Source organism: Hibiscus syriacus, unplaced genomic scaffold (assembly GCF_006381635.1).
Source record: "Hibiscus syriacus cultivar Baekdansim isolate YM2019G1 unplaced genomic scaffold, ASM638163v2 tig00110904_pilon, whole genome shotgun sequence".
NCBI lineage: Eukaryota > Viridiplantae > Streptophyta > Magnoliopsida > Malvales > Malvaceae > Hibiscus > Hibiscus syriacus.
Genome location: NW_024062907.1, coordinates 1,310,850 through 1,328,504, shown reverse-complemented (window position 1 = coordinate 1,328,504; position 17,655 = coordinate 1,310,850). Strand labels below are relative to the sequence as shown.

The window sequence follows — 17,655 nt, the reverse complement described above, 5'->3', positions numbered from 1 at the left end:
TCTGCACCAATATATTCTAGAAGGTTGGCTAAACGGTTTGTTCTCTAGGAATAACGTCCATTATCTCTATGAGAGTGGAAGTAAAACCTCTGAAGAAGGTTGCCTCTACGGCTCCTACGCCTAATGAAACCCTATAATCCCAAACCCTAGCCAATAACTCTTTGATGACGCTATTAGGATGAGAGGAACCATTTCAAATCATTAACCATTTCAAATTTCTATAATACAAATTAAGAAAGAGAGGAACCATTCGGATTTCAGACTTATACGAGTACTTTTAGTACCCAGGGGCATGTATTTACTGACACTTTACAATAAATAACCTCTGGGTTCTAGGACCGACTCAACCTGACACTATGATACCATTAAAAGTAAAACCATAAACATGGTCGAGCCTAAAATGCCACATTTGGCTACTATAATGACCTCTAATTTTCAAAACATGTTCATTCTCATTTAAAAACATATTATGTGGTACCAAAATAAATAAATACAATAATTATAAAAATACATTTATAAAATCATAGCTCCATGACACATAATTTAAAATCAATATGGTACAACTCTGAGTTCAATAAACCAAATAGATAAGCAAGGTTCTATGAATACATATGTCCACTAAAGTTATGGTACACTACTCTTTTAGATATGCTAGAAGTCCTGTTGCGACGGTGTTCCACGAACGACCTAAGGTAATAACTTACAAACAAAAACATCCAAAAGTTAAGCTTACAAAGTCTAGTAGTATAATCGCTAACCTAGAGCAATATAAGAATCTTATATCATAATCATGCTAGAAGATAAGGTATTAAACAATAGGTATATGCATGATCATAATCAAGTGCTACCTACTTAGGGTTTGACAGTTTTATATCTCTAATATAAGTCTCACGCTTCCCTTAGTCTCTGGTAAGGGTCTCGTCATGTGTAAACATATACTAGGTCTCTAACCTCAGTATCATCCTATAATGCATCATCATGCAACACACAATGATAATACTAAGTATCACAAAGACGTATGGTACCATCACCCTAACAAATGTAGATATCACGGTATAGTCAGAAGGTCACTCAGTATCTCATGACTCATGCCCCTGTATCCTAGAAAAGGTAACCTAGATAAGACTCGAGCCACTTAGCATCGAAATATTCATCTAGAAAGGCCCCCATTTCCAAATACATAGGACGTCTCCAGGTTACATAGCATCGAAGCTTATGTCATGCTAGTCTACTACTAAATGTACTTGGGATGCGTCTGGGTCACATAATATCGGAGCCTATGTACAACCAGTGACTAAAGTGCTTTGGAACTAACTTGGATATATCTAGATATTTCTCAAACAAATGGAAAATTGTCATTCTTATACAAGTGCTCTGGTGTCGTCATCATTTCTCTAACGACAACCATAGGCATAAGTCTTATAGAATCTTACCTTATAAAATTCCTATGATTGGCGCACAATTAACATTATTTCTATCTCATTATTATTGTAAGACTCTTCTCTAGAGATAAGGTCTCAACATACGTTAATTGATGTCACACTAAGACAATCGAAGTAACTAGGCTTACACGTCCTCATTTCATTGATACTCTCGAAGCTCAATCTTTTCGCCATTACTAAATTTGACATACTCACCGTATCGCTTGTCGATACATCCCCTATAATGATCCTCATTCTTAACCATTCGAATATGTGCTCAACTAAAGGTACTTCCACGTATTGTGCTTGGTATGGTTACATCAGTTGTAACACACCCCTATGAGTGTTTGTAGGTATGTTGGGTCATTTATGTCCCTCACGGACTAAGTTCTACTATTACGAATCATCCTTAGCTCTTACGAGCCTTAAACAAGTCAAATCTAACCATACAAAGTGGGTAGTATAGATAATTTACTTGTCGTATCAATACCCTAGGGTCAAGTATCAATACCCTTATGAATATCGGTGTAACACCCTAATCCAATTTGACCTGAAGATCTATGGATTACAATGTCACACAGGACTACCAAAATAGTGACCCAATTTTTTTTAAAAGATGTTTTTTAAATTCGCTAAAAATAATCCATTAATAACAATTAAAACATTACGTGGAGATTTGGGTTCACAAACAATGGGGAACTCCAAAAAATATATCTCAAAATAATACAATTAAAAAATACGACTGAATACACACAAGGGTCCATAAATAGTACAATGCTTATAAAGAAGACTCAAGACATACTCTGATAGTCACTCCTAATATGGTCTGCTGTACTGGAATATCTGCTGACGATAATTCCCCACGATCCGTCCCTAAGAACCTATGCTCGGAAACACATTTTGAACGCTGAGCTTACAAACTCAGTGCCTCACTAATAATTGTACTATACTATGCATTTATTTAAAGAGCTGACTAGCAGTACATGTTTGAAACACGCGAAGGAATAAAATACTGAAACCTAATTTGCTAAATTGTGGCATGCCTCATGGTGAGACAAAGGGATTCTGTCATCTCGAAGCTCACACCCCTCTAGTCTACTAGGTGGGAATCTAGAATTCTGTCATCATAAACTTACTGTAACATCCTCAATACCGAGTTAGTGACTAAATTGTAAAATTTCAAAATCTGGAGATTTAATTAGAATAATTGAATGGTTTAAAGACTTGTATGAGAAATGTGGTGGAGGATTAAATTGAAAAGAATGAGGAATGAAAGGATAGTATGGTCAATTGCAAAGAAAAAATATTTAATAATGGTATATATATATACGTGGAAGGAAGGAAACAAAGTTTAGAGGTTTCCAGAGTTCTCTTCCTTTCTCTTCTTCTTCACGTGTGAAGCCAAGGAAATGTGAGTTTTCTATTTAGATAAATTATGATTAAATTAAGGTTGAGTTATGATCATTAGAGTATAACTAAGCTTAAGGAAAGCTTAAGTTATCTTAAAATCAAAAGATAAAGGAGTTAGGGAAGATTAAAGGGTTGGAGTTCTTGAGTGAAATCTTGAATAAAGTTTATAATAAGACTTTAAAGTTGAATTTGAATTGCCATCAATAAGAATAAGAGATTTGTGAAGTTGGAAAGGATTAATAACAAAGTTGAAAGTTTGGTAAGATTCTTAAAATTTAAGAACCATGATGAGATATGGAAGATAAAGAGGGTTTATATGGATATAAGTTGGTTTAAGTAATGATAGTTGAGTTTAATGTCATGATAGGGGCTTAAAATAGAAGAATTGAGTGAAGAGTTGATGGGTTTCGAGCTTAAAATGACATTTCTGGGCTATGTGCATCGATGCACATTCAATGTGTACCAATGCATCAAGGGTATTTTCAGAAATTGTTCAGTGTGTATCGATGCACAGGAAGTGCATCGATGCACCCATTAAAAATGGAAACATCGAATGCCATTAGTGCATTGATGCATAAGGAGTGCATCGATGCACCCGCTTAAAATACAAACATCGAATAGGATTTATGCACCAATGCATAGACAGTGCATCGATGCACCCGTCAAGGGATGTATTGATACATGGTGTAGTGCATCGATGCATACCTTTATTAAAAGATAAAAATAGCTTTCTTATTAGCCTAAGGAATGATAGTTTAGAATATATCAATTAGTATACTGATATGTATCAATGTATTAATATATAGATTTAGAATGTAATCTCGTTCCGGAACAATTGAAGGATTAGAATCGAGTCAAAGCAAGGCTAAGGTGAGTACATATTAGAAGTATGGTACAATGGAATAAGACTTGTGATAAGTCTAATTTCTATGATGATTTTCATATCACAATAGTTATGAACATGCATACATGATAATTATTATGATACATGCATAAAGTATATATGTTCATATGATTTGATAAATGATATATGTGAATAGATTTAAATGCACACGTGAAATGGTAAGTGATATGATTTATATGATCACAAGAGAAATGACATGAATACATGAACATATGAAATATAAGAATAATGCCCATGGTATACGATATGAGAGCTATAGGTATAGTTGGCATGGTAAGAGTCGAGGGTTCTACGTGGTCCTTCGTGACATATATGTATCCATTGGAACATTTACAGTGTCTTTTGAGACAGTTTTGATCCACTGGAATATGTATATGGTTCTTAAGGAGTGGTCATTCGGGACAAATACAGTACATAGGTCCTTCGGGACAAAATTTCATAGCCGCTAGTGGGACTCATACGAGCTGTGGTGACAGCATAGTGCACAACCTAAATGTACTCGAATACCTTGAGTTCTCAAAAATGTACATGGGACTATAAAAGGTTATCAAAGGTAATTGCATTGTTATAGTTATATATTACCATATCATTATTATTGACATTGAATTGTATATGACATGATTGAATGGATAGATTACATGTTCATATTCATACGGAATGCATTATTATTATATTTATATGTCTCACTAAGTCTATGACTTAGCGTGTAAGTGACTTACACGTAGGTACCAAGAATCAGGAAGAGCTGAAATAGAGTGGCAAGAACAGCAGCACTACTAGAAGATCAGATCAGAAGTAACAGATAAAGTATGTCTTTTGTTGTGTATAGTGTTGGCATGTAAGAAAAATGTCTGTTACAAATGCTCTGATCAGTTTTGTCTTGTTTTGGTTAACTTTTGTAAAGTAACAATGTTATTTTAATGAAAGTTTTAAATTTCCTTGATTTTTTTCGTCAAGAGTCAAAGTTTGAAAGTCAATGTGACACCTGGGACTCGTATCTGGGTCGGGTACGGGTTGAGGGTGTTACATTTAATGGTATCAGAGCTACGTTTAGTCAATTCTCGGCATAAACCGTAGTCTAGAGTGTCCTATAAAGTATTCATGCCAACAAAATAATGAAAATTATGATCTGATATAATAGTAAGTATGTTGTTTTGCTAATAGAACGATATATTTATGTTCTTATAGATGTCCAACATGGTAGCTCTAGAAGTGAAGCGGGAGATGATAGGCCCGCTGAAAGTAGTAATTCACCTGCCCTGGCCAGGCAAGGTGAAGAACATGCACCTTCTAAAGTGCCTGTAACTGATCAAAATATGTTCTTCAGAACATTAGATGCGGGATTGACGTGTTTCCAACCTCCTGCTACTTCAACTCCGAGAATGAATGTTGTAAACGAGTTGAAGGGTTTAGGAGCTCCGGAGTTTAAAGGTGAAGCCGAAGAAGGTCTGTTGTTGTGGACCTTTGGCTTAGTGATGTAAAAATTATGTTAGATGGTCTCCACTGTTCTAATGTAGAGAAGTTAGATGGAGTGGTCTCCTTGCTTCGTGGGCAAGAGAGAATCTGGTGGACAAACGTCACTCTGAGAATGACAAGTGATGAAGTGACCTGGTCCTTGTTCTTAAATGAGTTCAAACACAAATATATAAGAGACCAGTTTATCAGGAAAAAGAAGCAAGAATTCTTGAACCTGAAGCAATTGGACCGCACTATATATGAGTATGAGTACGAATTTAATAAATTAAGTCACTTTGCAGCAAAGTTAGTGCCTATAGAGAAAAATGCGTGTGGTTTGTTGAGGGTTTACGCACAAGTTTAAAAGAGATGCTGATAGTGTTGAACTTATCCTCATTTCAAGAGGTAGTAAATTGTGCTAAAGCCTTAGAGAGAGCTCAAAATGAAAGGTTTGGGAATCAAAGAACCCGATCATCTAAAAGAACTAGGCTTCATCAAGTTTTGCACCACCTAAGAGAAGTATAGATTTTGGTTTCCGATCTCCAGCACAATCAGAGTCGATGGCATCCGTTGCGAGAGAATCAAATTAGATGAGAGCTAGACAAACTCAATCTGTAGGGTCTGGTGATGGACGAGCACAACAGAGTCAAATTAGACAATGTGAAATTTGTGGAAGAAGCCATAGCAGAACGTGTAGGGTAGTTACGGGAGCATGTTTTCTATGTGGTAAAGTGGGACATTTCATTAGAGATTGTCCATTGGGGACAGGAGAACCAGTACAGTCGGAGCGATCTGCTTCGATTTCTCAAAGAGGAAGAAGTAGAGGAAGAGGTAGAAGTCAACATGAATCCTCTACTCAACAGGAAATATGTTCCACTGCTTGAGTATATAATATGAATACTAATGAAGATTTTGATGATCCAGAGATGATAATAGGTACCTTTTATTATGTAATAGATATGTTATGATATTGATTGATCTGGACTTGCATATTTATATATTAGTAGTAAATTGATGTGAGAATTGATAATTCAATTAGAAGTTATTTATAGCGATGTGAAGTGACAAATTTATTAGGGTACAGTGTTGGGATAAATAAGATATGTTGAGAATGTTCCATTAGAATTTAGAGAATTGAATTTCCTGTTAAATTGATGGAATTGCTATTCAAATGATTTGAAGTAAGATTGGAAACTATAGAATTAGAGGATCTTTATCGTTCTTAAATAAAGTAGTTTCTTTACTTCAGTGACAAGATAAGGTAGAAGGAATAGGTGTTATTAGGGGAATATTAAAAGAACAAGTGATGGATACTATTATTTTGGGGGAATTGGAAAATATTTACATCAATAATCAGTTTATAAGACAAAGGTAAATGGAATGTTTGAATCCAAACCAAGGAAATTGTATTATGGATAAGTGAGAATGAAGGTTTGATAAGTTAAAGAAATGAAGGACGAACTATTTTTGATTGGTAAGAATGTATAGTATATGAATGGTTTGATGGTGGGGTATGTTTTATTGGAAGAAATGAGTTGAATAATAAAGTAGTATGATAGTGAGTGTAATAAAGATAAATGATTTGTATGTTTGGCGGAAGTAAGAATTAACTGAAAATTTAAAGGTAATAAAAAGGGATAAGTAATTTGTGACTGGAATAAAGAAAAATATGATCTATGAGACAAGGAGATAGTGATTTATAAAGGAGTAAATAGATAGGGAAATGGTAGATAGTGTTATGAAAAGATTGTTTGATTTCGTAAAGTATACGTTTAATAACATTTGAAGAGATTTAAGGTTGTGTTCTGAGTTAAAGAATGATGGATTGAGAGATTGGTTATGGTTATAAGGTAATTAGAAATGGATTGGGTCTTTGGGGAAGTGAAAGCAAATCATTAATTATAAATTGTAAGGAGATAAAGTAGAGAAAGGAGCAAGAGAACATTAAAAGATATGTTCTTATCGTTATGTGTAATGAAAATTCGAGGACAAATTTTCTTAAATGGAGGGGAGATTTGTAACATCCTAAATATCGGGTTAGTGACTAAATTGTAAGATTTCAAAATCTAGAGATTTAATTAGAATAATTGAATGGTTTAAAGACTTATATGAGAAATGTGGTGGAGAATTAAATTGAAAAGAATGAGGAATGAAAGGTAGTATGGTCAATTGCAAAGAAAAAATATTTAATAATGGTATATATAGATACACGTGGAAGGAAGGAAAAAAAGTTTAGAGGTTTCCAGAGTTCTCTTCCTTTTTCTTCTTCTTCACGTGTGAAGCCAAGCAAAAGTGAGTTTTCTATTTAGATAATTTCTGGTTAAATTAAGGTTGGGTTATGATTATTAGAGTATAACTAAGCTTAAAGTTATCTTAAAATCAAAAGATAAAGGAGTTAGGGAAGATTAAAGGGTTGGAGTTCTTGAGTGAAATCTTGAAATAGAGTTTATAATAAGAATTGAAAGTTAAATTTGACTTGCCATCAATAAGAATAAGAGATTTGTGAAGTTGGAAAGGATTAATAACAAAGTTGAAAGTTTGGTAAGATTCTTAAAATTTAATAATCATGATGAGATATCGAAGATAAAGATGATTTATATGGATATAAGTTGGTTTAAGTAATGGTAGTTGAGTTTAATGTCATGATAGGGGCTTAAAATAGAATAATTGAGTGAAGAGTTGATGGGTTTCGAGCTTAAAATGACATTTCTACTCTATGTGCATCGATACACATTCAATGTGTACCGATGCATCAAAGGTATTTCTAGAAATTGTTCAGTGTGTATCGATGCACATGAAGTGCATCGATGCACCTATTAAAAATGGAAACATCAAATGCCATTAGTGCATCGATGCATAAGGAGTGCATCGATGCACCCGCTTAAAATATAAACATCGAATAGGATTTATGCACCGATGCATAGACAGTGCATCGATGCACCCGTCAAGGGATGCATTGATACATGGTGTAGTGCATCGATGTATACCTTCATTAAAAGATAAAAATAGCTTTCTTATTAGCCTAAGGAGTGATAGTTTAGAATATATCAATTAGTATACTGATATGTATCAATGTATTAATATGTAGATTTAGAACGTAATCTCGTTCCGGAATAATTGAAGGATTAGAATCGAGTCAAAGCAAGGCTAAGTGAGTACATATTAGAAGTATGGTACAATGGAATAAGACTTGTGATAAGTCTAATTTCTATGATGATTTTCATATCACAATAGTTATGAACATGCATACATGATAATTATTATGATACATGCATAAAGTATATATGTTCATATGATTTGATAAATGATATATGTGAATAGATTTAAATGCGCATGTGAAATGGTAAGATATATGAGTTATATGATCACAAGAGAAATGACATGAATACATGAACATATGAAATATAAGAATAATGCCCATGGTATACGATATGAGAGCTATAGGTATAGTTGTCATGCCAAAGTCGAGGGTTCTACGTGGTCCTTCGGGACATATATGTATCCTTTGGAACATTTACAGTGTCTTTTGAGACAGATTTGATCCATTGGAATATGTATATGGTTCTTAAGGAGTGGTCCTTCGGGACAAATACAGTACATAGGTCCTTCGGGAAAAATTCATAGCCCTAGTGGGACCCATACGAGTTATGGTGACAGCATAATGCACAATCTCAATGTACTCGAATACCTTGAGTTCTCAAAAATGTACATGGGACTATAAAAGGTTATCAAAGGTAATTGCATTGTTATAGTTATATATTACCATATTATTATTGTTTACATTGAATTGTATATGACATGATTGAATGGATAGATTGCGTGTTCATATTCATACGGAATGCATTATTATTATATTTATATGTCTCACTAAGTCTATGACTTAGCGTGTAAGTGACTTACATGTAGGTACCAAGAATCAGGAAGAGCTGAAATAGAGTGGCAAGAACAGCAGCACTGCTAGAAGATCAGATCAGAAGTAACGATAAAGTATGTCTTTTGTTATGTATTGTGTTGGTATGTAAGAAAAATGTCTGTTACAAATGCTCTGATCAGTTTTGTCTTGTTTTGGTTAACTTTTGTAAAGTAACAATGTTATTTTAATGAAAGTTTTAAATTTCCTTGACTTTTTTCGTCAAGAGTCAAAGTTTGAAAGTCAATGTGACACCTCACTCGTATCTGGGTCGGGTACGGGTTGAGGGTGTTACACTTACACCCGCCAACAACTCCATTGAGTCTTGAGGCATTTGACGCCCTGGGAACTGAAGTACCATAGCACTGACTTGGATCCATAACTCGGGTGTCCTAACTATGTATCGAGCGTCACACAAGGCTAGTTTTATGTGACCCTAATTATTATTATTTCTACTATTATGATATTTATTATTGTTCTTCTTGAAGTCTTATTTGGTGTTGTTCTAAGTATGTGGGGTACCTCGATTTTGAACCCTTAATCTTTAGATTATTTTTTCAAAAATGTTTGTGGGTACCAGTACTGACCCTTTAGTATCAGTACATAACTTTGGGCATCGATAACACCGACTAGTATCGATATCTCCTGACCATTGTGCTTTTGAATTAAGTCAGTATCGATACTCTAGTATGATTATAAATTTTATGGTACTGAGGTATCATACTTGATTGAGTATCAATACAAATTTTGGTTTGATATTTTGAAAAAATAGCCCAATATCGATTCCCCTATGGGGAGTATCGATACTCCTGTCCTGGTATCGATACTCAATGAATGAGTATCGATACTACCCTTATAAAACAGACCGATTTATGCATGTCTAAAGAATAATATGAACAGTATCGATACTGCCACTACTGGGTGATATGCTTTGGTATGAAAAATCCTATCTTTTCGTACCCAAATGCCCCATTGAGGTCCCCAACTGATGTTTAAGTATTTTATTGACATTAGGGGTCATAAATAGGTCTTATCACATGTTGAAACATCAAAAATATGAATTACCATGAGAAATACTTCAAGCTTATGCAACCTATCAATTCTCATCTAAACGAGTTCACTACAAGAAAATATACCTTTAATGACACACGAACGATGACACACGCTTATTTATGACTTGCAAAAAATGTGTGTAAAAAAATGTCATGTTTTTTAAAATCTGAACGATTTATGACTTACAATAATGTGTCATATTTAATAGTCATAATCCAAAAAATTTACAAAAACATGTAGTACAATTTTAATTGTGTGTCATCTATAAAAGTCATATTTTAATTTCCCCCCCATTATTTTCATCTTTCCCGCTTCTTCTCCCTCGATAGTTCACGCCGCATACTTCTTCATTTTTCTCTTTTCAACCTCCCACTGGTTTGGCCTTCACCACAATGCAGAGACAAGGGAGTTAAAATTTAAGGGTTTCCACAGGTATTCCTCATTCTCTATTCCACCATTCAATTGTAAACCACTTTATTTCGTCCCAAATCACTCGCTTGCTAACGGGGAAAAAGAAAAAAGAAAGAAAAATCGCCAAGCTCGGTTTCCCTGCTTCCATGAAGATCTAGGGTTTCCAATTGTTTCCCAGCTAAAAATCGAATTACCTTGTTCACATTTTCAATTACTTACAATAAGTAAGTTTCTGAGCTCATATATGTTGGTTGTATTCTTTTAAAGCTCATTACATTTGATCTGAGTGGAGACTTTGTTTAAGATGCGTTTGGTTAGCGAAGAAAAGAAGATGGAGTCAGTTGTTGTTGGAGACGTAGCGTGTTTGGATCTGGAGCTATTGCAACTCCTGAAGATGTCTCCTTTTGTTCTCAAATCCAATCTCGAATTCACGCAAAAGCTTTTCGAGCAGTGGCTTTCGCTTCCCGATGCTTACAAGCTAGTACTTTTGCTTATCTAGTTTCAAGCAATGGATTTAATCAATCCATATTTTTATACTTTTCATCCATATATATTTTTATACTTATTGACTCATGAGCTCATTTCGTGAAAAATCGCAAGGTTCCTTCACTAGGGTTCCTGACTTTCCTTGATTTTTTCTTTCTTTCTGGAATCATTGCTCCAGAAGGTAATTTCGTACTCTAACCATTGTTTTTGTGTTCAAATTCTATTTAATTTTAATTTCCAGAGTCATCTGATTTATTTTCCATGAAAATGATGGGAAAATTAGTATTTATGATTTATGTAATTTAATTATTTAGTTCCATCATTTATCTCATGTATTTGTTATCTTAGCATCTAAGAAGAGGTTTTAGCACAAATCTATGATTTGTATATTTTTATTGTGATTTGGTTGCTGTTTGGTTTTATTTTTTCTTGATGTAGATCCAGCAGCTGTAATTTTGATTTTAGCTCCCCTTCTTTTCGAAGACCTCAAAAACATCGTGCACTAGATGTGGTTGATAATTTTCTTTTTATTATGTGATGGATCAAAATATAAATAATGAGAGATGTAATTCATTTAGAGAAAGTCTCTTCTTCTGGAGTTGCACTGGTGCATTACTACTTGATAGTTAACGCTTTAGTTTTAACTTGTTCTTTCATAAGTTTGTTTGTGCTTGTACACATGTATGTGTTTTGTGTGTGAAATACTGATGGGATATTGTCATCTCTTCTGCTCAGGCAACATGAGACCCATTTTCTGTGAAACTTTGAGTATGATACACGCCAGTCTGATTTGGAACGTCTATTCAGAAAATTTGGGAGAGTTGAAAGAGTAGATATGAAGTCCAATGAGTATTGTTTCTCGTTATTGGAAATTGGTTCCATGTGAGAATCATGAGCATCATTTCCTGCTCCTTTTTCTAAACTATTTTTCTCATGCTATTGGTGCTATTTAGCTGGATGCGTTGGTTATAAAGGTGTCAGAACTCGAAAGTATTTTGACCTTAAAAGGTTGTTTTCTTATTAATTATATCACAGTTAAAATCTATTTCACATGGTTTTTAGTTTCAATGTGTAAACGAAACCAAGCTATTTTTTTGTGCTGAACTTGAATATTGCAAGTATAATCTTGGTACTCTATTAAAAAACTAGCTTAATTTGAATGCTTAACAGAAGGATAACATGCATTAATTGTAAATGCTTGTAAAAATTAGAATATAGAGCAATATGTATGCACATTTCACGGTGAGATAAAGTTCCTGTTGTAATGAAATAAAAGTATCCTACTTCCAGAGCATTAAGGTGTTGGTCCCTATCATGATCGCTGCACATCAGTATGATCTCATAGTACACGACTCAGCATCATCAATCATCCTTCGTTGAGTTTTACTGGGGCTCCAGGATGTTTAAGGAAAACTATTTAAAAAAAAAGCCCTCATACTCAACATTTTCTTTAGCACAGGATTTTCTTGGGATATAATGGAGGAGCTCCTCAGAGTTCTGTTTCATGCATGTGACGAGCTTCCTCTTCTTTATTTCAAGAAGAGTCACTCTAATCCGCAATGTCATGGATCATCCTTCATCCATCATTTTCCTCAGGGCATTTTTTCATTTCATTCCTCATGACTCTTTTCCAGCCCTCAAATTCAGACATGTTTCAAGGTAGAAACATTAATGACCTCATGACAGAGGCTGCAGAAAATATGGCAGGAGTACCTCCGCGGTCGGGATCAGACCAACTTCATGTACCTTTGAAACTCTTAACTTTTGTTGTTTAATATCCTTTAAAAAATCCTCTTGTTTCTTAATATGATGTCCAAGATTGTCCTTATACAGTTTAGATACAGGTTAGTAAAGTAATACTTTTTGAGTGGTTTTGTAGATCGAATCCTCATTTCAAGTTATGTAGTGCTTAAGCGAAATATAGGGGGTGGGGGTCTGGAAATTCTAAATTCCAGTTGATAACATTTGCTTCTAGCATTGCAAATAACAGTATTCTTTTTCTTTTTCAATCAAATAGTGGCGTTGAGCGATTCAAATGACAATTTGCACATTTGGAGGAGCATTATGGAGGAGCGATTCCACTTATAAGACATCATGCTTCTTTGCCTAGGTATGCTTCATAAAATTTTAGGAATCATGTTAGTTTCATAATTTCTCCCCCAAACTTAGTCTAGTTCATATGTCATATTTCAATTTGCCTGAATATCGTCTTTATAGAGAGCGAGTTCCTGCTCCCAAGGATGAGAATGATCAAGTTAATGGTGAGAATAATACTGCTTCAATTAAACAATATAGTTCAAAAAGCACTAGTGCTTTAATGACACAATATGGTTCTGAAATACAAGTTGCAGAAGCACTGGAAGCTTGGATATGGTATCTGGCTACTGTTTGATCATTACCACACTCCATTGGATCAGATATGTAGAAGGTATGAATTGAAACTTGTGAGAATTGTATTGCACTTAGTAGTTCTCTAACTTATCAAAGTTTGCAGAATCTTAACTAGTTAACAGACTTAATAGTATGCAATGAATCTTCCAAGTTGTGTTCTTTTTGCTAGGTAGACAAGGTGTGAATTTGTCTGTTATCAGCTTCACACCACTAAGATGTACAAGTATGGAGCAAATGGTGAAACTGATGATATGTTGAAATACCATGCTACTTTTGATTTTTCACAAGACTCCCCTTTAGTAGAACTTCATGATGATTTCTTGTGTACACGCCCGGATGGCGAGGGCATATTAGTAGAACTTTATTATGTCGTGATATTTTGTATCAACATATGATTACAATATTTTTGATAACTTAATGTGAATATATTGTATGCAAATGGATTGCTTATATATAATATGATATATATATATATATTATTATGAGGCATTAAATGTGATTTAGTTTGATTATTTGTCAATCTACAATATGTATATATATATATATATATATAATTTACAAAATACAATCACGACACAAGAATGTGTGTCATATTTTTTAATGACGTGTGCTTCAATGACACGCAATGTAAGTCATACATGCGTGTCATAAATTTATGACACACAAATGTGTGTCATCTTCATTTATGACGGGGGATTCAATGACGCGCAATGAGCGTCATAAATGCGTGTCATATATTTATGACACACAATTGCGCGTCATCAAAAATTCATGTAAGTGGCTTCAACGACAGGCATTTGTGTGTCATACCCATAATGACGCACAATACGCGTCATTAAAGGGGTTTTTTTCTAGTAGTGGTTACACATGATATATGTGAGTTAGAAATGATTTACCTGATGTTTTAAACTGTTGGAATCTCTCAAGAACTCAACCAAGAGTGATCTTCTCTTTTCCCTAGCTTTGGATCTCTCTCCAACTTCTCTCTAACAAACATCAAAGGATGGATTACTAGCCGAATGAAATGATTAAGAAGGTAATAAAAACACTTTTTAAGTCTATAGATTAATGAAAATGGGATAAAATCTTGAAAACTCTTAAACCCCACAAAGACCCGTTCTTGGTTCCCATGGTGAAGTGATGAAGTTGAGAACTCAAATGAAAGCTCTAGAGGTGCTGAAAGTGTTTCTTACCTTGATATTGTTGAACTACGGTTGTAAGGCTACCAAGTTATCTCCTTTAACTAAGCAACTTGAAGCAAGAAGAAGAAGAGAAAATATGAAAACTTGGAAGAAGACAAAGGAGGAGGACAGAAAGAGGAAGCTTACTCAGACGTGATATCACCCAATTTTAATGAAAATTAGCTTTAATTTTGAACCAAGGTCAAATTACCTCCTTGGTACTTTTGGTTTTAATTGCAAACTAAATTACCATTTTTACTCATTATTGGGTTTAACCCAAGCCCAAAACTGAAACAACTTGGGTCAAAACTTCTTATGAACTTAGGAATTAAATCAAGGTCAACTCGATTTAGCCCGAAACTCTTAACCTGGAATCCGGGGCGTTACATCTCTCCCTTCCTAAATAAAATTTTTTCCTCAAAACTTACATGGGTAGAAGAGGTGAGGATATGAAGCTGCATTCCACTTTGATTTCCTAAGTTTCCTCCTCAACACCATGGTTCCTTCACAAAACCTTCACTAAAGGAATCCTCTTGCTCCTTAACTTCTTCTCTTTCCTTGCTAAAATTTTGAAAGATTCTTCTAAATAGGTCATATTTAGGCTGACCTCAATTTGCTCTAAAGGTATGACGTGCGAAATATCTGAGCGGTATCTTCTAAGCATAGATACGTTGAACACATTGTGGATGCACCCCAACTCTGGTGGTAAGGCCAGCCTGTAAGCCACTGGTCTGATTCTTTCAAGCACTTCATAAGGAAATATGAAGCAAGGAGTAAACTTTCTTTTGCGCTCGAAGTGGAATACTTTCTTCCATGGGAAACCTTGAGGAACACCTTATCTCCAACTATGAATTCAATGTCTTTACGCTTCAAGTTTGTGTAAGACTTCTGCATGTTTGAAGCTTCCTTTAATCGGTTCTGAATTAATTGAACTTTCTCCTTTATTTGTATGATTAAGTCTGTGCCTACTATTTTACCCTTACTAAGCTCTATCCAACATAGCGGAGTCCTACACTCACGCCCATACAAGGCCTCACATGGAGTCATCTTAAGGGTCTCCCACCAATCTATTAAGTCACCCTAAGCAAGGAGGTGACACACTCTAGGTTACCCGCTGGGGTGAGATGCAACTATCAGAGGGTACAGAGTATCTCTCTGAGCCACTAGTACACTACTATATAATCGTCATCCTCTAAATCGAAGAACCAATGATCTTATATCTGCAGCGTCACTCAAATGAGACTCATGAGGAATAACCACTGGTAGAACTGGAGGTATTGGTGGGGGAGGTGGTGCAGCTGAAGAACTAGAGAGAGACCTAGCTATATGCCTAAGTATGGAGGTGAGGTCTCTGAAGAAGGTAGCCTCCTCAACTTCTGCATCTATTGGGGCCTGGCGGTCATAGGTATCCAGAACGAATCCCTTAATGATATTTGGGGCGATGAGGCATGACTGTCATTTCTGCCATCCTGGCTATGAGCTGAATCATCTGCCATAAGTTATATATGAAATTGGAAAGAAAAAGGGGTCATTATCATCATTCCAATTGTTAAAGTACTCTAAACTCCCTAGAGGCATGTACTTATACGGACGCTGACTGACTCTAACCTGTAGGTCCTAGGAATACTAAACCTAGATGCTCTGATACCACTAAATGTAACATCCTAATCCAATTTTACCTGAAGATTCATGGATTACAATGTCATACGGGACTACCGAAATAGTGGCCCATAATATGTTTTAAAAAGATGATTTTTAAATTCACTGAAAATAATCCATTGATAACAATTAAAATATAAAGTGGAGATTTAGGTTTACAAACAATAGGGAGCTCCCAAAATATATATAAAAACAATACAATACCAGATACAATTCATAAATATGATTGAATACACACAAGGGTCCATAAATAGTACATGCCCTCTAAAGAAGACTCAAGATGTACTTTGATAGTCACTGCTGATCTGGTCTGCTCCGCTGGAATATTTGCTGACGATAACTCCCCACGATCTTCCCTTAAGAACCTCTGCACAAAACACATTATGAACGTTGAGCTTACGAGCTTAATGCATCAGTAATAACTATATTATACTATATGCATTCATTTAAAGAGCTGACTAGCGGCACAAGTTTGAAACATGCGAAGGCATAAATTATTGAAACCTAATATGCTAAATTGTGGTAGACCTCATAGTGCGCCAGAGGGATTATATCATCTCAGAGCATACACCCCTCTAACCTACCGGGTGGGAATCCAAAATTCTGTCATCGAAAACTTACACCCGCCAATCACTCTATCGAATCTTGAGGCATTAGGCCCTAATTTGTCTACTGAAGTACCATAGCACTGATTTGGATCCATTGACTATCATATTTATTCTAAGAGTAACTCGGTGTCCTGGTTGTTTCTCGAGCGTCACACAAGGCTAGTTTTATATAACCCTATATATTACTGTTTCTACTGTTATGGTATCTATTACTATTCTCGCTTAAAGTTTTATTTAGTGTTGTTATGAGCATGTGGATACCTTGAGTCTGAGCGCTTAATCATTGGATTATTTATCCAAAAATGTCCATGGGCACCGATACTGACCCTTTAGTATCGATACTTAACTTTGGGTTCGATATCCACCGGCTGGTATCTATACCTCCTAACTGTTGTGGCTTTTGAATTAAGGTAATATTGATACTCTAGTATGAGTATCAATACTATGATGTTGAGGTATCGATACTTGATTGAGTATCGATACCAAATTTTGGTTTGATGGTTTAAAAAAAATAACCCGGTATCGATACCCCTATGGGGAGTATAATAATCCTGCCCTGGTATTGATACTCAATGAATGAGTATCGATACTAACCTTATAAAACAACCCAATTTATGGCTATATAAAGAACAATATCGATACTATTCATACATTATCGATACTGTTGCTAATAGGTACTATGCTTTGGCATTAAAAATCCTATCTTTCCATACCCAAATACCCCATTGAGGTCTCAACTGATGTTTAAGTATTTTATTGACATTAG

General features: G+C 35.0%; 1 long non-coding RNA gene across 1 annotated transcript; it reads left to right on the top strand.

Moving 5' to 3' along the window:
• Window positions 1-1,342: 1,342 nt before the first annotated feature.
• LOC120146284 lies at window positions 1,343-10,801 on the top strand. Its single transcript, XR_005518203.1, has 3 exons — window positions 1,343-1,354; window positions 1,775-1,778; window positions 10,693-10,801. It is a non-coding gene; the product is annotated as an uncharacterized LOC120146284 (long non-coding RNA).
• The last annotated feature ends 6,854 nt before the right edge of the window (window positions 10,802-17,655 follow it).